We start from the raw sequence: 21,633 nt of genomic DNA on the forward strand, positions 1-21,633 counted from the left end.
TGGTGCGCTTCACCTTCCATTTGCTAGGGTTTCTGAAACAGTTGTTGCAGGGCCCCTGTCCAGAGTTATGGTGGCTTGCAAAGTGCATTTTTGCATGCTTCTCGTGCCAGCAATGTAGCTTTGGCTCTCGACCATTCATCTGTCTTTATTCCAGTGCTTGCAGAGAAACATTTTACTGGTTTCATGATTGACTTTCTCATGGGCGGGTTTTTGGCTGTAGTATCCAAAACTGTCGCTACCCCCCTATTGAGTGTGTCAAAACCAGGATGAAATGTTGAAGTTTGGATGTCTTGTTGAACCATACAAAGGGATCAGGGATTGTTTTGCTAAGACAATGAAGGATGAAGGTATCATTGCATTATGGAGAGGAAACACTGCGAATGTTATCCGTTATTTTCCCACTCAGGCTTTGAACTTTGCGTTCAAGGATTATTTTAAGAGACTCTTTAATTTCAAGAAAGATAGGGATGGTTACTGGAAATGGTTTGCTGGAAACCTCGCCTCTGGTGGTGCAGCTGGTGCATCTTCTCTCCTTTTTGTTTATTCTTTGGACTATGCTCGAACTCAGTTGGCTAATGATAACAAGGTTGCAAAGAAAGGAGGGGAGAGGCAATTTAATGGGCTGCGTTCACCTTTCACGGTAAGAAAACCCTTTTTTCTTCGAATAAAACAATGATTTCTCGCCTATTTTCTTTATTTGATAACAGTTTTTCATTTGTAGCTAAGAACTCAACCTTGGGTTTATTTTTGCAGTTCTTCCACCTGACATGGTTATGGTAATTTTTTGGAAGCCACCCTTCTCTGGAGCCATTAGCATTCACCTTTCACAGTAAGAAAACCCTTTTTTCTTTGAACAAACAGTAAGTAATTTCTCGTTTATTCTCTTTATTTGATCCCTTCCCCTGTTTCCTAGGATTTTGATGGTTAAAATGAATATATCGTTTCTTCATCTGCCCTGGTTTCCAAATAAGTATTTATTAGCTTTATCATTATGACACATTATTCAGCCAACGAGAATGTGTAACTCACTCACATAGGATTGTAGAAAGCATGGGAAGTGAAGTTACAGAGTTGAAAGTAGGCGATCATGTGATTCTGCGATATATGGCGGAATGCAAAGAATGCGAGCTCTGTCATCGAGGAAAGAACAACATCTGTCAAGTTTTCAGATTCAACTTCATGAGCCGAGTTGCTTACACTGACAAAAAATGTTGATTCTCTATCAACGGAAAACCCATCTATCATTTCTTTGGGCTGTCCACATTCAGTGAATATACAGTGGTGCATGCATCTTGTGTAGCGAAAGTGAATCCTGAAGCTCCATTGGAAAAGATCTGTTTGCTTGGATGCGGAGTTTTGGCAGGTAGTATAATCATACATTCTCCACTAAAAAACACCTAGATATGAGATCCTTGCCATGCAAAAATACAGAAAAATAAAATGGTTAATGCATCATAAAATGGTCCTAGTTTTTCATTTCAGGATAAGGAGATACCTGGAATGTTAGGAAGGTGAGGCCCAGTGATTCAGTAGCAATATTTGGATTGGGCACCATTGTCTTGGATGTAAGTTTTCCTAAATATCTCAAGCAACAACTATACATACACATATTTACATAAATATTTTCCCTTGTGCTCATTTTTTTAATCCCTTCCCCTATTTCCTAGGATTTTGATGGTTAAAATGAAAATATCATTTCTTCATCTGCCTTGGTTTTGAAATTAAGTATTGATTATATTTATCATTATGACACATTATTCAGCCAACGAGAATGTGTGACTCACTCATGCAGGATTGTAGAAAGCGTGGGAAGTGAAGTTACAGAGTTGAAAGGAGGCGATCATGTGATTCCACGATATATGGCAGAATGCAAAGAATGTGAGCTCTGTCATTGAGGAAAGAACAACATCTCCCAAGTTTTCAGATTCAACTTAATGAGACAAGTTTCTTACATTGACAAAAAATTTCAATTCTTTGTCAATGGAAAACCATCTATCATTTCTTTGGACTGTCCACATTCAGTGAATATACATTGGTGCACGCATACTGTGTAGCAAAAGTAAATCCTGAATATCCATTTGAAAATATATGTTTGCTTCAATGAGGAGTTTTGGCAGGTAGTATAATCATACATTCTCCACTAAAATACACCTAGATCTAAGATCCTTGCCCTGCAAAAATACAGAAAAGTAAAATGGTCGATGCATCATAAAATGGGGCCTAGTTTTTCATTTCAGGATTAGGAGCTACCTGGAACGCTGGGAAGGTGAAGCCCGATGATTCAGTAGCAATCTTTGGATTGGGCACCATTGGCTTGGCTGTAAGTTTTCCTGAATATCTCAAGCAACAACTATACATACACATATTTACATAAAGATTTGCTCTTGTGCCGCAGAGAGTAGTTTGCATTCTGTGTCTTTCTAATTGTTGTCTACTAGTGAATCCTGTGCTGTTCAGGTTGCAGAAGGGGCTCGAATAGCTGGAGCTTCCAGAATCCTTGGAATTGATACACAATAATAACCTCTATTACTAGAGTATATATAAACCATAATGCTTTGGGTTGATTCCCTTTAACTTTTGCACATGGGTATGGTTGTTCTGAAATTAATAGCTGCCATTTTCTTTCCTAACAGCTAAACGATTTGGGGTCACTGAGTTTCTTAATCCATCCGATTTGGATAAACCCATTCAAGAGGTAATCTGTAAAGTCTCCAACACTAGTTCTTTTGGGTCTATAAGACTGGATTTAAGGGCATGAACATTACTGATGCTAATAACATGTTGGGATTTAATGAATACTGCAGTTGTTACGAGTGTGACAATCTTAATGGGACCTGTGTTTGTTGATGTAAAACAATAGATGATGAGGCCTTAATTAAAAATATGGGCCTATCCCTTTTTCTCACTAAGTAAAATGCATTGTTGATAGCAGGTGATTACAGAGATGACTAAAGGAGGAGTAGATTCAAGCTACAAATGTGTTGGAAGAGTCGAACTTATGCTCTGCGCACTTCAATGCTCTCACCCGGTCTGATTTTTTGTATCCTAAATGATTTGTCATGTTTCGTATGTTAATTGCAATCATTTTTCAATGATCCAACTAGGTGTTTACAAGAACATAAAAGACTAATTAAGTTTGGCTTCCTCTGTGATCACAATTTTGTTGGGCATGTTTTGTGATTTGCGTTGCAGGTATGGGGAAAAACAGTGATATTGGAATCTTGACCATGCACCCATGGGGTACATATCTCTCTTTTATGATTACTTAGCAGAGCTCCAGACTAGGCCCTTACCTAAGCAAAGAAGCCCAATTCTAGTGAAATCAAAGTAGCCCAATTCCAGTGAAATCCTCAAAGACCTTATTTAATAGACTTCCTGAGCACTATGTCGCATATTCAAATGGGCTTATAATTTCTATGAGCAATAACTACATTAAAAGGGTGACTCCCCATTCTCAGAAACACCGAAATCCAACCAAATGGAGAATCTATTTTCACTGGCTTCTTCAAGTCTTTTATTATCTTAGGTTGTGTGAAGCAAGACACACATTGAAAATATTGCACAACAAGCTGAATCTTATTGTAATCTGTACCATCTCTCCATGTACTGATTTCCTTCTCATAGAACATCCTATTGCTAAAACTCACAATACAGAGACCACCGGGCCTAAGACTCATTCATAATTGGTTGTCCAAATTTCATTCAGGAATAGCATTTTTAGGAAATATGCAGATAAAGATTTTGTTGCAATTGGTGTCAGAGCTGATAGACTATTACTCGTCTATGTAGGTAAGGGTAACCTGTCAGCTCAAGCATCAACTCCATAATATATAATTCTTGATGTATTCTTTGTTGATGAACTATAAGATGAATTTTCCAAAAATGAAAGAAAGGCATGCTTAAAATTAACATGTCTGAAACCACTGCTTATAAAAATTTTCAATGGGTTTCCCCATTCCTCCATTGGTAAAATAATCACAGAGACTGAGCCATGGAATCAGGCTGTGGCATTGCTCTACCAGTTCTGCATTGAATATTTTGGGCAGATCATATACATATATTTTCCTTCCTTTGCATTGTTTCTGGCTTGGATCCTTCATGCCTGCAGGCATTGAAGCAGACCTAAAGGCCTCCATTTTCATTTTCACTGCATCCAGAGAAAATGTAGCATTATTTGCATTAGTTTTCTTGTTTCCCGTTATGGCCCATTCACTAGATCCATTTTCAAATTTCTCCTGCGATGAAATCTCAATATGGGTAGTTGGTCTCTCCCATTTCAGAGCCACTACTCCATGCCCATTAACAGACTCATTTAGCAATGGTGATGCAACATTCAAGCCATGATTCGCCACCCTGAGACCTTGAATCTCATGGCCACCAAAACTAAACTTGTCATCATCAAACAGAGTTGCTTGATCTGGGAAACGCGTAGTGCTGGCAGAAACACAATATACATTCAACTTGCAGTTCGAAAAATAGAGATGAAGAATAGATGTAGGTAACAGGGTTGTCATAACCCAAAGACATATAACAAGCATTAGGAACAATGGGGGCAACAACAACACTCTCCGTATTACAGCCCCCATACACTTCATCCCCAATCCTGATCCTTCCACATTCCTACTTCTCTTTCTCTGCTTCCCCATGGTTGCAGACCCATGGATCAGCAAATCACACACCACGTTTATTACAGCAAGGGTACCCTCTTTATCTCATTGTCAAAACCATACCTTGAAGAGACAAACACCAAGTCAATTCAATATAGGTTTCAACGCATGTTAACACTACTTAAAAACTATGATTGTTCGACCTTAGGAAAACAAATGTTTATTGCCATTTCTAAAGATTTAAACTGCAATGGGAATTATAACAGCAGCTTCCACTGACCCAATCTTTATGCTGGCAGTTCTCCATTTTTTATGTAGTATTTTAACTGTCGCCCTAGCAAGAACAAAGGTAAGTGGAAGAGGAGATCGATTATTTTCTCCAATAACACCTAATTGAAAATTTGCATTGGGTTTTACTATTTTAATCTCTGCATGCAATTATTTCCTCTGTTATTACTGATATCTACCTATCCCATGGTATGACTTGCAGGACCGATCGGTGGTTGGCGTTGCAGATTCTCTATTTTTGTTGGGTGCACATGGATACTCTGGCCCATTATATGCTTTCTATATGGCTTTAGATATACAATTTTGATAGTTTGTATCTATTGAATGTTGTAGCAGTTAGTATTTGTATATACTTAGAATGTTGAACATGGAGACATTTGAAAAGGGATATTTTGGATATTTTGAACATAGAACTATGTACTGGTTTTTCAATATAATAAAAAATCCATTGATTTTTCTTTCCTGAGAAAAAAACCTCCTTTTTTAACTAAGGTTATGTGATAATCCAACAAATATTGGCCAATAGTGTGGGAATCTATGGGTTAAGGCTATGAACACAACAAGAAGTGATGCATGATGCTAAACCCTAGGATGTAGACTCAATAAATTTCTATCACGTGGATGATTGAATGACATGCATCAAGCTCAACCCTAGGATGTAGACTTAATAAACTCCTAATCATATGGATGATTGAATGACATGGGCACGAAAACATAGAAGGGCCACCATGCTAGGGAACTAATGAAAGGAAGGTTGTATGTCTAGGTAGATGATAAATGCTAAATATTGATGGGTTAATTTATCTACATAAGCAAGGGTGGTCCTATAAGAAGGGGAAAGAAAGGGAAATACAACATTCTTAGGAGAGATATGTTATGCTAAAAACCATTTAAAGAAATATAACTGAAGAGGACCAATTTCAATAGCAAGATAAATGCATGTATGGGGAACTCCTAAATGGAAGTAAGTCAATCAATATTTAAGTGTAAATTTTCTTAAGAAAAGAAAATTAATGCATATATAGTTGAATTAATAATGTTACCTACTTGAATGACCCAATGAGTAAAGGCTCACCGAAGAAGTTTCAAAGCAAAAATCTAAGAATGGTATTTTGAAGGGCTTGGAAATAATGACATAGGTGGCTTATGAATTATAGTTTGTACGAGTATGTACAAGGAAAAATAGAAAAGAAGGGTTTTAAAAAAAAGGCTAAATCTCAAAATTCAAATTCACTTTTGCATACTAAATTTGAAGAGGAGGAGGTAGTCCCAAATCTTTATATGTTCACCATATACATATTAACTATGGGAATCTTAGTTAGTAAGTCTAAAGACATGTAGATAAAAAACCTCATCTTTAAGAATAGGTGTATGCTCAATAGAATGTACACAACCCCAACAATTAAAATACTAATAATAAAGAGAAATCTTATGCTACTAAAAATTTTACTTTATCATGGACATGCAATTAGGTTTGATATGGATCACATCTGCCTTTTGTATTTAAAGGTATCACATGTGAATTTCCTAGAGGAGAGAAGATTGGGATAATTGAATGGACTGGTAGTGGCAAATTCACACTTCAAGTACTAATTCGTATTGTAGAACCCACAGGAGGGAGAATTTTCATTGATGGAGTTGACATCTCAAAGATTGGACTCCATGATTTAAGATACAAACTAAGAATTATCCCACAAGACTGAATATTATTTGAAGAAACTATATAAAGCAATCTGTACCCACTCGAAGAACATTCCGACAATGAAATTTGGGAGGTAAGTCCTATTAAAATGAGTGAGTTTTGATTTCCATGGTATGTGAGAGGCTCTTAGAAATATAACTTATCATTTTGCAAGATCGAAACATTTCACTTTTCGTTGAGATCAAATCTAAATAAGCTTTCCACAAGAGGCCACCGGGGTTGGTGAAAGCATGTCACTATTCTAGCTCTCACTAGATTCCATTCTTCTCTTTTTAAACAATGTCCTCTCCTATATTATGTGGTCCTCTATGCTACTCTTTCCTACACTCTTGCCTTATAACATTCCCATTGCAACATGTGGTGCAATTGCTAGTTACTTCCTATGAAGTTGATAGATATGATGAAACAATAATATAATTCATCTTATGTAATCAATTATTAATTTATTATTATTATTATTGTTAGTTATAAATAAAAATTTTCAATGTTTGTATTAAACAGCAAAGTTTCATATCAAATTTATATAAAGAAAAACAATGTAATTAAATTTATAACTTTTATGAAGAAAGTAATATTAGGAAAAAAATTATAGTATTAAAAAAAATGTATATAAAACATTATAATAATTAATTTTAATTTAATTATATTTAAGTATGTAATATCTTTCTTAATTAATCGAATGCCATTTAAAATTTAATATTATTATTTTATTTTATATTATTTTATGGATAATTATATTTTTATTTATGAAAATATAAATGATAGTTATTTCTAAAAAATAAAATTATGCTATTTAATATTTTATTGATGGTTTATTAAAATATTTTTATGTTATTAATATATTATTGTTTTAAATATCACATATTAACTAAGCATATAATATATTAGGCATAATGTAATATCAATAATATTATTTTTACATGCCACAGCTCGATGTAGGCTGTCGCGCACGCGCGCCCTCCTCCGCGTCCCTGAGATCTGACTGTGCCCACCTGTGCTTTGGCCTCCTGCCATGGCCCCCTCGGATCCGCCTCTGGAGGGGGTCGATACTCAGCAAGCCTTCTTTGATTTGGTGAAATCCCTACCTCCACAGTGCCCCAGGCCTGCTCTTTCAAGATTCGTCAAGAAGTTGGATGTACTCCAAGAAGTTCAGTTACCTCCGGCTCTGCCTCGCATGGCGGATTTGTCTCTCACTGAAAAAGGTCTCATAGGTCAATTTCCAGGCCTTTGGCATTCTCCTAGAACTATTCAAAGATGGGTTGAAAGAAACTGGTCTGACAAGATTCAAGGGAAAATCCCCATCAGGTTCTGTGGGAAAGGGTACTTCACATTCCACTTTGAATCTAAAGAGGATAAGGATTTAATCTTTAGAAATGGGCCCTATTTCATGGACTCCAAGGGCCTCTACCTCAACAAATGGACTCCAGACTTTGATCCTGAATTGGATGTCCCCAATGTTGTTTTGGTTTGGGTCCATCTTCCTCACCTCCCTCTTCACTGCTGGGGAGATGAGTCTGTTCATGCCATCGGGAACATAGTGGGCAAATATATTGATTGTAGTGAACTAAAAGATAACATGCAGACCTGCGCAAGGACCTGTGTTGAAGTAGATCTTGGCAAAGGTCTTCCAGAAGCAATAAAACTGAAAGTGGATGAATGGAGCCATATCCAGTAGCTGGATTACGAGCAGATCCCTTTTAAATGTAAGATATGTCACGAATACGGACACTTTGCCAATAGATGTTCTAAGCTTGTTGATGCAAAGAGCGGCAAACAAGAGGGCCATTGGGAAACAGTCAAAAAGAAGAAGTCTGCCCCATCATCTAAAGACCCCCCTGGAATCAGATCCTCCAGCTCCCTCTGCTTCTCGACCCTCGGCTTCCTTATGTGTCCACCCCCCCAAATCCGCCACTCCCTTCTTCCTCAAATCCCTTTCTAGTCTTATCTTCCCTTGATCCATCTTCCGTGGACCCTCCTCAGCACCCCTTGACCCTTTCTGAGCCCTCTGATCCCCCTCCCTCCCTGAACATATCATCACAAGCTTCTCTAGAACCCCCTCTTTCCAGGCATACGAGAAGTAGCACTAAAGAGCATGGAACTTCTAGCGATACCTTTAAGAGGCTTGGACCTAGTATAAAATCAGCTAAGCAACATAGGGATGAGAACGCTCAAAAAGATATAGCCATGGGAACTCAAACCCCAATAGAGTCTTTCATTCAGGGGCATAAAGAAAAAGAGATAAATCAGAAATATCAAGAGAGGCGAGCACCTCTCCGCACACCAAATAACCAATGATGAAAATACTATCTTGGAACAGTAGGGGGTTAGGGCACCCCTCCAAAATTTTCGCCCTCAGAGATTTAATCCACAGTGAAAAGCTAGAAATCTTATTGATACAGGAGACAAAACATGATCAACAAGTAATAAGAGGCATTATAGACTAGCAGAAACTACAGAGGGTGCGCCAGCGATGGAAGAGGAGCTTCTGGAGGCATAGCCACCCTCTGGGATCATAGTAAATGGAACTGCGCCTCAGTTAACATTCATCAGCATTGGATCATAATCGCACTGGACAATAGAACAAACAACCAAACTATAATTATCTATAATGTGTATGCCCCCAACCACTGTACAGAGAAAAGGAAATTTGTTGGGGCAACCTTAAGGCCAGTATCGATGGTGAGCTAAGCACAAATATCATAGTGGTAGGTGACTTTAATCTCATCCTTCATGCCAATGAGAAATGGGGAGGCAGTTTTACTCCAGACCCCTTCAGAGGCCGGTTGGAGGCAATCATCAAGATCATGACCTTGTGGACGTTGTCCCTAAAAATCGTAGGTACACTTGGAGCGACCGCAGACTTGGCATTGGCAATATAATGGAAAGGTTGGACAGGTTTCTAATCAACATTTCGTTTCTTTCCTCCTTCTCTATGGGTTATGCCAATGTTCTCACCTTGTCAGCCTCTGATCATTATCCTATTACCCTCACGCTGGAAGCTCATTGTCCCTTTGAGCCCATTTCGTTTAAATACAACCCCCTATGGAATTGGGTTCCAGTAGTCAGAGAAATAGTTCAGAGAACTTGGATTTAGCATGTAGAAGGTTCACCAAGCTTCATTTGGGAAACTAAATAAAGAAAAAACAAGCAGGCTATCAAAGAATGGGCAAGAGTTAATTATAAGGAACCCGAGGGGAACAAAAAGAAATTTAAGAGTGATCTAGAGAACATCTAGAGATCGATAGAAGAACATGGCCTCTCCCAGCAGAGTATGGAGCAAGAAAGGGTCCTCTATTCTCAATTGAGTCACATAAACAGGGAAGAAGAATCCAAATGGCGGTTAAAATCTAGGCAACTCTGTCTCCAAGGCAGAGATAAAAATACAACATTTTTTCATAAGCAGGCCACAGCTCAAAAACTCAGGAACAATGTAAGTTCAATCTTGGATAATGAGGGCAACCAAAAAAACACCCAAGAGTCCATTAGAAACGCTGCTACTGAATACTACAGAGATATTTTAACTGAAACTAAAGGTGAAGGGGATTACGCTGACCTTCTTCAATATTTACCCAAAGGTCTCACCAAGGATATGAATGACAGCTTGAATAAAGAAATCAAAGAAGAGGAAATAAGAAGAACGATTTGGACACTGAATCCTGATAAGGATCCCGGGCCTGATGGATTCCCCATATGTTTCTACAGGGCGTTCTGGGGTTTAATAAAAAAGGATCTGATCACGATGATCAGGGGGATTCAGTGGAAGGGTAAGATAGGTGGTTACACCAATGCCACTTTTCTTGCCCTCATCCCTAAAGAAAATAGACCCACCTCTTTCTCTCGGTTTAGGCCCATATCCCTCTGTAATTCCTCCTACAAAATCTTGTCCAAAATCTTGGCATCTTGACTCAGGCCTCTCCTCCCCTCTCTGATTTCTGATAACCAAGGAGGGTTCTTGTTAACAGGAAAATTACTGACTCTATTCTTCTTGTGAAAGAAGCCATTCATTCTAGTATCTCTAGGAATGAGAAAGGATTCATCCTCAAACTTGACTTGGCCAATGCCTTTGATAGAGTTAGGCACTCCTTCCTTATTGTTGTTTTAAAGAAGATGGGGTTTGAGTCACCCTTCATTAGTCTTATCTCTGCTTGCATCTCTGGGCCATGGATCTCCCCTCTAGTTAATGGAAGACCGGGTGAAGCCTTTCAATCCTCCCGGGGTCTCAGACAGGGCTACCCCCTCTCTCCCTATCTTTTCATTCTCATGGCGGAATCCTTCAGTCAAGTTCTGAACCACAATAGAAGAGTGGGTCTCATCACTGGTATAAAGTTCGGGAATGGAGCCAAGAATATCAACCATTCACAGTTCGCTGATGATACCTTGCTCATTGGAGGAGCCTCCATCACTATAGCACGGAGGTTCAAGATTCTTCTTGATCAATTTATGGGGTACTCTGGAGGTCTGATCAATCAGCAAAAAAGTTTTATATATGGATGGAATGCTTCAAATTAGGTCATTCACAATATTGCAAATATTTTTGGTGTCCCTTGCAATTTAGACTAGACTCATTTCTCTTACCTTGGCATGCCAGTGAGCCTAGGACCTTTGAAGGCAGGAACTTGGGACAGTATCATCGACGAGATGAAGAGGAAAGTTTAGTAATGGGGTTCAATGTGGCTCAACCCAGCAAGCCATCTCATCCTTCTTAAATCAGGTATCTCTTCTCTACCTCTATATCACTTTTCTCTTTTCCAAGCCCCAACTTCCTTTCTCCACAAAATGGAAGTTGTTCTCCGCCTTTTTATCTGGCAGGGAGGAAAAAACGACAAGAAGAAATTTAACCTTGGTAGTTGGAAACAAGTCATTCAGGCCCAGGACAGAGGAGGTCTCGGTATTAGGTCCCCCACCTTTTCTAATCTTTCTTTTGGTGGGAAGATCGTTTGGAGGCTCATCGCTAGCCCTCTTGCGTGGTGGAAACGGGTTCTGGAAACCAAATATTTGAATTCCCCCACACAGCAGCTTCTAGATTCTGAAATCCCCAATAGGGACTCCCCTAAAATCTGGCGATTATGCAAAAAATCCATTCCCTTCATGTCTCAGAATATTTCCAAAGTGCCTAGGGGAGGAGCTAGTATAAATATTGGGGCTGATAAAATCCTGGGACAATAGCCAATAAACAGGCATGATGAAGCTATTCCTATTCTAAATTTTCTCAACAGCATGGGTATCTTTTATCTGGATTAAATATCTAGATGGGATCCTCTGTCTCATATCTGGATTGGATGGTCCTTTCCTACTATCCCTAGCGATCTTAATTTTAGTCTATCCGCTCTTCAGTCTCTCCTCCACAGTAAAGCTCCCATCAAAAAGAATGAGAAGGATGACTTTTGTTGGGACCCCTCAAGATTGGATTACTCTGTCCAAGCAGAACATCAGCACATCTGCTACAACACCTTCCCCATGACATTGTGGAACCACTGGAGAATAGTTTGGAAATAAGAGGTGCTACCTAAAATCAAATTCTTTATATGGGACCTTCTAAAAGGGAAAATCTTAATAGCTGAGAACCTACAAAGGAGAGGTATTAACGGTCCATCTCGCTGCCCCAATTGCTGTGGCGCTGAAGAAACTATGCACCATCTTTTTGTTGAATGCTCCTTTGATGTAGACTGTTGGAAAAAATTATCCCTCACTCATAAGTTTCCATGGATTTCCGAGCAATCTATAGGGGAAGTGATCCTTGCCTCGAAAAAGAGCTGTCCTTGGGAAAATAAGAGGAGCAATCTAGTGAAGAGAGTATGGAATACTCTCCCCTACACCATGCTATGGAGTATCTGGCTAGCAAGAAATCGGAAAATATTTAAGGATAAAAACTCGGTACCAATAATTCTAAGTAATAAGGCAAAGAATCTTGCTCTCGAAACCATTTCAGTCAAAACCCAAAGTAACATTGATGTATCAAAGTACAGTGTGGAGGAAAGAAGTTTCATTAGCTACATCCTGGATAAAAACAACAGCATTCAAAAAGGCAATACAGGGAGAGATCAGCGCAGTCAGGAATCCCATTCATGGAAAATCAGGTTAAGAGAGGAGGAATTTTCTAACTCGTTACAAAATTGCAACAGCTACTACCTGTTCTTTGACGGAGCATGTAAGTCAAACCCAGGAATCGCTAGAGAAGGAGGCTTGATCCTAAATGCTAATGGGGAATGCATTCTCTATTACAAATGGGGTCTTGGGAATTTATCTAATAACAAAGCAGAAGCGTTGGCTCTCTTCTAGGGATTAATGCAGCTCAGCAGATTAGGGATAAGAAAAGAAAAGATTTTTGGAGATTCCTTGGTTGTTATTAGCCTTATGATTCAACAAAAAGAGTCTCCCAACATCCTCATTTAGCAGGTCATTGAGAGATTCCAACTCTTGAACCAAACATTGGGCAACTTGCAGTATCATCACATCCTCCGCGATCTTAATAAGCACGCTGACAGTCATGCCAACAAGGCTTGCGAAAGGACAATGGGCACTTCACGTTGCAATGTTCAGGAGATTCATCAACCTGTGCCATGATCTGATCTTGTTTACCTTGCACCAATTTAGTTTTTCCTGACAGAAAGAAGTGGTCTCAGACTTCCCAGATATTCATCAAAACCATTATTTGCAAAAGGATTTGGCACAAATCAGATTCCTTCAAGCTCTACTCCATTTAAGCAATATCGTTGCTTTCTCTCTTCATACTCTCAACTCTTTGACTCTTATGGGTAGTTTCCATGTCTCCCTTTGCTTTTCTCCAGATTCCCCTTCTTTCCCCGTGTTCGACTCTCGTCCCTCTCGCCTTTCTCCATGGTATTACTCAGCGCCCTTCCCTTCATTAGATCCTCTATTTGCTCTCTCGCAGTATCATGGTGGCCAAGGGGATGTGTCCGTCTCCTCTTTAGTTAGAATTCATAGGCAGCTCTCCATTTCTATCGACCTTCTTCAGCACAGGATCCTCCCTCTTCTTCAGTTGCTCAATCATCGGTCTATCAGAGGCAGCGAGGCAGAAGAGAAGAGACCACTGCGGTTCCGAATCACATGAAGAACATTCCTAACAATGAAATCCCAAGTCCTTCAAGCGCCAAGCATATGGAAGGTTTAGAAATGTCGGAGGTATACATAGCATAACATAAAAATCACATAGTATAGATTAGAAATGATTTGCCAATGCCAGTTTTTGTTGTTCCAATTTGTAAGAATCTACTCTTGTTAAGAATTTCTCAAAACCAGAATAAGCAGGATTAAAGAGAACTTTCTTCTTTGTAACTCCTCTGTTCCTGACTTACTTCGGCATCTATTGTATGAGGAGTCCTCACTCCCTTCTTTTTCCAGAGATTAATATAGCAACCAAATTTGTATTATATATATATATATATATAAACATGTCATTTGTCAACCTCATATTATGTAGTAAAATAATTACATGTTTCCTTTTATTGAAAAGTAAATTACTAATTTTTTACATTCCATTGCTTTATTTCTTTATATAAATATGATTTAAAACTAAAGTAAAAAATGAAGATTTTATTTATGCCAAACGCTGATTCTTTTTATATTACTAATTTTTAATATGTTAATGTAAGTATTAGTTTATTATTGAGTTCTTTACAACTCAACTCAATATCACGGAGATATTTACATTTAAAAATAATAAAATAATACTTACAATAACAAATAAAAAAACTAGTAATAAAAAAATAAATCAAGGTCAACCATAATAAAATACTTCAATTTCCACCTTCATTTTACATCCACTTTATATAGAGATAAAATAATTAAAAGTAAAATAAAATACTTTTTAATATTTCCTTTATATAAAGTGGACAATGCCATATAAAAATAATGTAATTGATATCACATGATATGTATTTTACGTGATGAGCTATGTAGTTACTTGCCAATGGAGTATGATGTAACAATAATATAATGCACATTGCATGTTTAGAGTATATTAATTAAAAAAAATTATTTTATGCAGATTGCATGTTTAGAGTATATGAATTAAAAAAAATTATTTTATCCTTTGTATTAAATAAAATAAATTATGGGAATGTTTATATTAAATAACAAAATTTCATTAGTAAATTAAATTAATTATATACATTTATACATTAATAATATAGTGCACATATTGCAGGTTTAGAGTATATTAATTTAAAAAAATATTTTATCGTTAGTATTAAATAAAATAAAATATTTGAATGTTTATATTAAATAACAAAATTTTATAGGTAATTAAAATTTTATATATATATATATATATATATATATATATATATATATATATATAGAGGAGATGGAGTGGTAAATTTTAAAGTTATATTAAAAAATTTATATTATTAAAATAAAAAATGTATAAAATATTATAAAAATTAATTATATTTAAATAGGTAATATAATTTTTAATTATTAAAATGTGATTTAAAATAAATATTATTTTATTTTATGGTAAGTTATATTTTGATTTATGAAAATATAAATGATAGTTATTTTTGAAATATAAATTATGTTATTTAATAAAAATATTTAAATATTTTAATCTTTTATTAAAATATTTTATGTTATTAATATTATGGTGTTTTAAATATTATATGTTATCTAAGCATATACTATATTAGATATAATGTAATATTAATCATATTATTTTTACATGTCATGTATCAACTCTATATTAAGTAGTAAAAGAATTGGGTATTTCTTCTTACTCAAAAGTAAATTGCTTCTTGTTTGTTTTTAATAGCTTTATTTATTTATATAAATTTGATTTAAAAGTAACATGGAAATTTCAGATTTTGTTTATGCCAAACATTGGTATTTTTTGTTATTACTATTTTTTAATAAGTTAATGTAAGTATTATTTATTATTGCATTCTCTACAACTCAACTCAATATAAGGGAAATATTTACATTTAAAAATAATAAAATAATATGATAATAACATGCTTACCCCAACAGAGAAAAATAACATGCTTACCCCGATAGACAAAAAAAAATAAAAATTAAACTATATCTACCTTAGATATGTATAGAAACTTACCCTTCCAAATACATAAAAACATTGACAAAATAAAATAAAATTATTTAACTATATTTACCTTAGGTACTATAACATGCTTACCCCGATAGACAAAAAAATAAAAAATTCTAACTATATTTACCTTAGATATGTATAGAAACTTTACGCTTAAAAATACATAAAAACATTACACAATCCCGTAGCCACATTAATTTGTTTATAAAATGCTTCCCTAAACACATCACGGATTTGACCACCTCATGGTGGCTATTGAGTTATACAGGTACACAATCCTTCAATGTTCTTAATGTTTATCACTATATATAATATCATGACCTAGGCTGAGAGTGGGTGCTAGGTCATACTATCATTTCCCACATCTAGATACAAACGAGTCCATTAACCTGAATCACAAGATGGGACACGTATAACATATCTCCACCATCGATGTGTCTAGGGCTAGATCAAAAATGCCACCCCACTCCAAACAGTCCAGGTAACCATCATCCTCGCTTGCCCAAGCATTCGTTATTTTCGTCCTCAGTTTGGTGATATGGATTTGTAACCACCTTATGGTTTGCAGACTTTGCATACTAGGTAGGCTGTAAAATTTCCTCTTAAACGTTGCTTGAATTTACTGTGGAGGATTGAGTGGGTTCGAGGGTATTCCAACGGTAAACTTAGGGTCTTGTTTGTGTTTCTTTCCCATAGGTAATTCATACTTGAAGGTTTCTATGGAGAATCTCGATTTTGGGCTCAATCCAACGATTTCCTCCTGTTTGAAACAGACAGCCCCTACTTCCAAGTTGATTTGTTGTTATTGTTGTGCTTCTAATTATCAGGTTTAATTGATTATGAGACTTCTCAACTTAGATTGGCAGGTCCACAATTTCGACTATAGATTTGTGTAGGTAGGTCTCAAGCCTCTTTTGTTTTATATAAAACACTTGTTAATCAATTTCTCATGATTTAACCCTAACTTGGTTTTTGTTGTAGGTCATTTTCTTTAATCCTCTCGCCATTCAATCTTGGTTGTGGTCATGGCTAGAGTGGAAAATTAACGGGTCTAAACCACTATCCCTTAAGCTCTTTCTCTACTTCCAGGCTTACTCTCATTTTGGTTCTGGATTTTTTTTCTCTTTCATCACATGAAGCTAGGGTTTCTGCTCTTAAATGCAACAAAATTCTTAGATTTTTTAGGAGGTTGAGACATGGCCGTGAGCGACTCATTAGTTTTAGAATATTAGAATTTGATGTATGTAGGAGACGTGTTAATTAGGCATCGAACATTTCTGGAATAGTGATTCTATCCGGCCTGTAATTAACTATTAAAATCACTACAGTTATTGTACATATTATTGCAACAAGATTTAGTGAATTTATATGTTGAGAATGTAAAATTCCACTCCCTCTTGTTAATGAAAAGGTGTTTTGTCACATATCCATTATATGCATAAAAAAAGCCTTAAATATTAATCAACTGATAGAAATTCTCATCACACAATTCAAATATTAAGCAAGATACATATGTACATCATATGCTGAGGTATATTAAGTAGGGCCCATTTACATTAATGTTTTTTAACCCATCTCATAGTACAATGAGTTTTCCTTGTAACAAAAATCTCTGCAGTCATATTAACATATTAATGCTTTATATTTATGACCATTGATCCTACTAGTTTGGTGGGTTTAGTCCTTGGGATTCTCTTCATATGCTATACAGGTGTCTACCCTCCTCGACTATGGCACTCCATCAACGGTCGTCCTCCATCTAACCATAATCACCAATGCTAGATGAATTTCATAACTCTGCCTAGACTTTGGTAAGGTCTCTATTGTTGTCATTTGAAATTCTCTTTGGCTGTTTGGTTCTCTGGTAATGGATTTGCTTCAATGTTATGCTCTCAGGGGCTCAAATAACGAGTTTTTGACAGTGAGAGGATGTCCTCACAACTCAAGGAACTTGTCTCCCTTACACGACCTCGCAAATGAAAGTTCCTCCTATTTTATGTTTACAGGGTGATTTTTAAGCTGAACTCTACTTACAGTTCCTTCATTTACCATTTCTAATGTACTCCAATTTTTGGATCTAGGTGCTCTTTGGTGTTTGCAGTTCCCCAGCCAGCTCCTAATGCCTTTCCACCCAGGACTTTACCAAGGGATGCATTCGAATCCCTTCGTTCTTCCAGGTATGTTAATGTTTGAAAATCCTGACGATTCCAGAATACTCGCATAGAGATGAGAGTTTGTGTCGAGGGTTTGATCTCCTCTTCTCGTTTTAAATTGGGTTTTCCTTGGTTGCCACTCTATCAAGGCTCTACCATCGAGGGTTCCAAATTTTAAAACTATTTCTTTGTAAAATTTTATGTATGTGAGCCAGGTCTGGCCCCATGGAATTTGACAATCTATGTCTCGACATATTTGAACTGTTGAGGGTTCTACAATTTTATCTGTCTTATGCAAACTGTTCGAGTTGTTTTATATATTTTCTTGTTGGTATAGGTGTATGCATTATTTTTTTGGTAAAACCCTCATGGGTTCGAGTTGTGAAATGAAATCCTTCTCTCTTTTGAGGTATTCGCACCAGAAGTGATTTGTTACACTACGCCTCCCAATGTAAATATTATTATTGTTGCTTCTTCTACTCGCCTTAGTTTAATGTGAATTTCTACATGAATTTCTTTGATTTGGCCCGTGGAGGCTTGGCATTTTCATGGTATTTTCCAGTGGGGTTCTATCGACCCACGGTATAAATGTTAAAGTTTTAATAGGGTTCTATAATTACTATGGCTATCTTAAGGAGTTCTGGTAATTTTTATCAGTGGATTTCTTTTCAGTTTTGTTGTGGGGAAAAATGCCTATTTAGGACGATCCTATCCACCTAAGGTGTGACAGCGCCTTAGCAACAAACGAATACAGCTATCATGATTTCTTCCTTTATGAAATATGAAAGAGAGGAGATCGGCAGACTTACCGTTATCTTCCGGTTGTCCCTCGAACTAGATCCTCTCCTCTTTGTGTGTCCACAACTACTTTCCTCCTCGCTTGGTCAAGAGATGAATCCCACGAGATCACAAGAGAATAGCTACTTGCAACAAGAGAAGAACACAATACAAAGGCAAATATACATATTCGTAAATGATTCCGGATTAGAAGTAAATCAAATATACCAATGCAATCATACAAAGTACACCAGCATATAGGAAAGAATCAAGATATCTTTATTGAAAGTAACAGGGTTCAGGAAGAGATACAACCCATAGGGCTCCAACCCACCATCTCCTTCCCAGCAGAATGGAATTCCTTCTTCAGCTCCCTTCAAAGCATAACACACCCAATGTTCCAGCCACAAACCAACAACAATTCTTTGCAAATACCAAATTCCAGCCTCCCTAGACCTCATGAGAGAGATCTATATATAGGAGTTTTGGAGAAAGGATGAGTCAGCTTGAGGCTGGTATGAAGCTGACTAGTGTCCTCTCCCACTTCAGTTCTTGAGTCCACTTGGAGGTTCTTGCTTCCACTTGGAGATTTGGAACCTCTTACTCATCACCAGTCGAATTCCCTGATCCAAGTGTCATTTTGGAAGCTTCCTGGGCATTGACAACTTGAGGAATGACTCTGCCACTTGTCCAAACTCGCTCAGTGCAGGTATCCTTCTTTGCAGTTGACATTCAACGCAGGTAGACAGTGGAGCAGTTGACATTCAATGCAGATGCTCAGTGGAGCAGTTGACATGATCCAGAATTGCCTTATTTTTGAGTGTTTTCAGGTGGAGAACTTTTGTTAAGTGCTGTGGTTTGCTGGCCTTGTTCCTCTAGGGGTAGGAACAACATGTTTAGGGACTTTGGATCCCTTGATTATTGACATTTCATGCTCAGTGATGCAAGGCACAAAAATGTCTATAACAGTTGCCCCCTAAAGTATGAGTCCGTTTATCGGGTGAAATGCTTTATCCAGGAGGGTCCGAAGTTCAACCATCTGCGGGGAGGAGACCTGTAATAAAATACAATACAATACATTATGATTCATACTGCTTTCATGATCTAGCTGAGGCGGGCATTCCCATGCTTAGCTTTATAAATTCATTTTTGTACATAGAACAGACGATCTTCTGATGGTAGACTGATAATTTTGGTGAAAATTATCATCCTTTGAGTAGGATGATCATCTGCTGCAATGATGTACATGTCAAATGTCTTTATTTTTCCTGAATATATATCGCAGCCCGGATGGATGAAACTAGATCCGGGGTCTTCAAACTCGTTCGATCTTCACTCTAAGTACAAGTCGATCCATGTGAGAATTGCGCTGAAGTCGAACATGGAAAGACATCGCTTGATTACTGATCAATGATGTAAACCGTTAACAAGCGCGAGAGGAATCACCAATAATGATAATGACCCTCAAGGTACTGCAGTACAATTCACGTGGTGTGAATGAAGGACTTGGCGTCGAACACCATGCAAAATCTTCTGGTCGAAGGTCATTGATGTATACCTGTCGCCGGAAGTGAGAAACTTGCCATTGAAGCATGCAAGCTTCAAAGTACTGAAGGGGTTGTTCCTAGATCAACTCCTTGGATAATGAGCTGATGTCGACAAGGAGAGATCCGTCAAAGGAGGGCCTTAATGAATCCCACATCAGTGACACGGAACGGAGCTAATGATTTTAATGGAGGTGAAAACAATCTGTGACATATGATTCAGGGTGGCGGTCATGAATGGATGAAGGATAATGTATGGCAGCGGATGGGACCTGGTTGACTCTTTCTGAACGACTTCTCTTGAACATATGGCGACACTAATGCGATGGATCGGTAGCATTACCCCAAATATGGATGGTATGGCAAAACCATGGTGATGTGACCGGTGAATGAAACAACCCAACCCGAATGTGATATGGAGGAAAAGTGTCATGTTCAAGAGCGACCTGCTACCATCAAAGTTTTCTTGATCTTTCCCAATTTTTCCCCAGTCATTGCTGACCAGTACCTCTTTATTTTTGTCAAGCTTGAGGAGGATAACATATGCTTGTTCTATAACCTGCCCTTCGGGCAAGCCCATCGCTATGTTTTAACGAGCTTAGCGATAGTAAAACTCGTTCTCGTCTAAAGACAAGTTTGTCGCTATTTAATAATTTTAACGAGTCTAACAACAAGGATAACTCGGTCCTTTTCATCTTTATAGAGTCTGAAAAGGTACATAAATTTAACTCCAAAATTCCTTTTTCGTCATATAATCCCTTAAGTCCGAAAAAGTATAAAACAATACAAAAGGGATGAGTTTTCGATATCTTTAACGAGCCGAACAAAACAAGCGCTCGATCTTTTTGTGCAATAATCCCTCAGGTCCAAAAAGATTAAAATCTAGAGGAGGGATAGCTCTTCCGGTCCTTTAACGAGCTGGAAGGCAAAAACTCGGCAATCTTTTCATATTTTACGAGTCAGTTGAAAAGAGCTTAAAGAAGACTCGTCTTTTGAGGAACGAGTGATAAACAGGGATAGCAACTGATTCCAGGTACAGGTTGGAATTTTCCAATCACGGCAGTGTCACAAGGATGGCTAGGTGAAATCACTCTTCGCAGCTGTTTCTCAAAATGGGTAAACAATCATATGGAGGTGAACAATCGGCCAAATGAAAATGGAGGTGGCAGGTGCAAACACGACCAAGGCTTTTATGGCTGATAAATTTACGATCACGGCGGTTATTTATCGGAATAGGTTCATTTTTTAGTTAAAAATGAGCTTAAAATCTGGAGGAAACATTGCTCACTGCTCATATTTATTTTTTAACGAGCATGAAGACCGCGTTAAAACTGCTCGGATCTTGCGTTTATTTTTTAACGAGCATGAACTTTATGCTAAAACTGCTTGAATACCCAGTCATTTGATAAGAGTGTCTCATCAAGATTCTATTTTTTTATGGAGCTTCATCTCACTAAGCTTTGCTCTTGATCCTTTCTTTATGCAAGCTCGGAAACGGCTA

The 21,633-nt window shown here is 37.3% G+C and overlaps 1 pseudogene; it reads left to right on the forward strand.

Moving 5' to 3' along the window:
• The first annotated feature begins 334 nt into the window (after positions 1-334).
• LOC149237888 (alcohol dehydrogenase 1-like) lies at positions 335-3,034 on the forward strand (annotated as a pseudogene).
• Positions 3,035-21,633: the final 18,599 nt, after the last annotated feature.

The sequence above is a fragment of the Pinus tabuliformis genome, chromosome 8, assembly GCF_031772625.1.
Source record: "Pinus tabuliformis cultivar Carrire ecotype Pingquan chromosome 8, CPIR1, whole genome shotgun sequence".
Taxonomy (NCBI): domain Eukaryota; kingdom Viridiplantae; phylum Streptophyta; class Pinopsida; order Pinales; family Pinaceae; genus Pinus; species Pinus tabuliformis.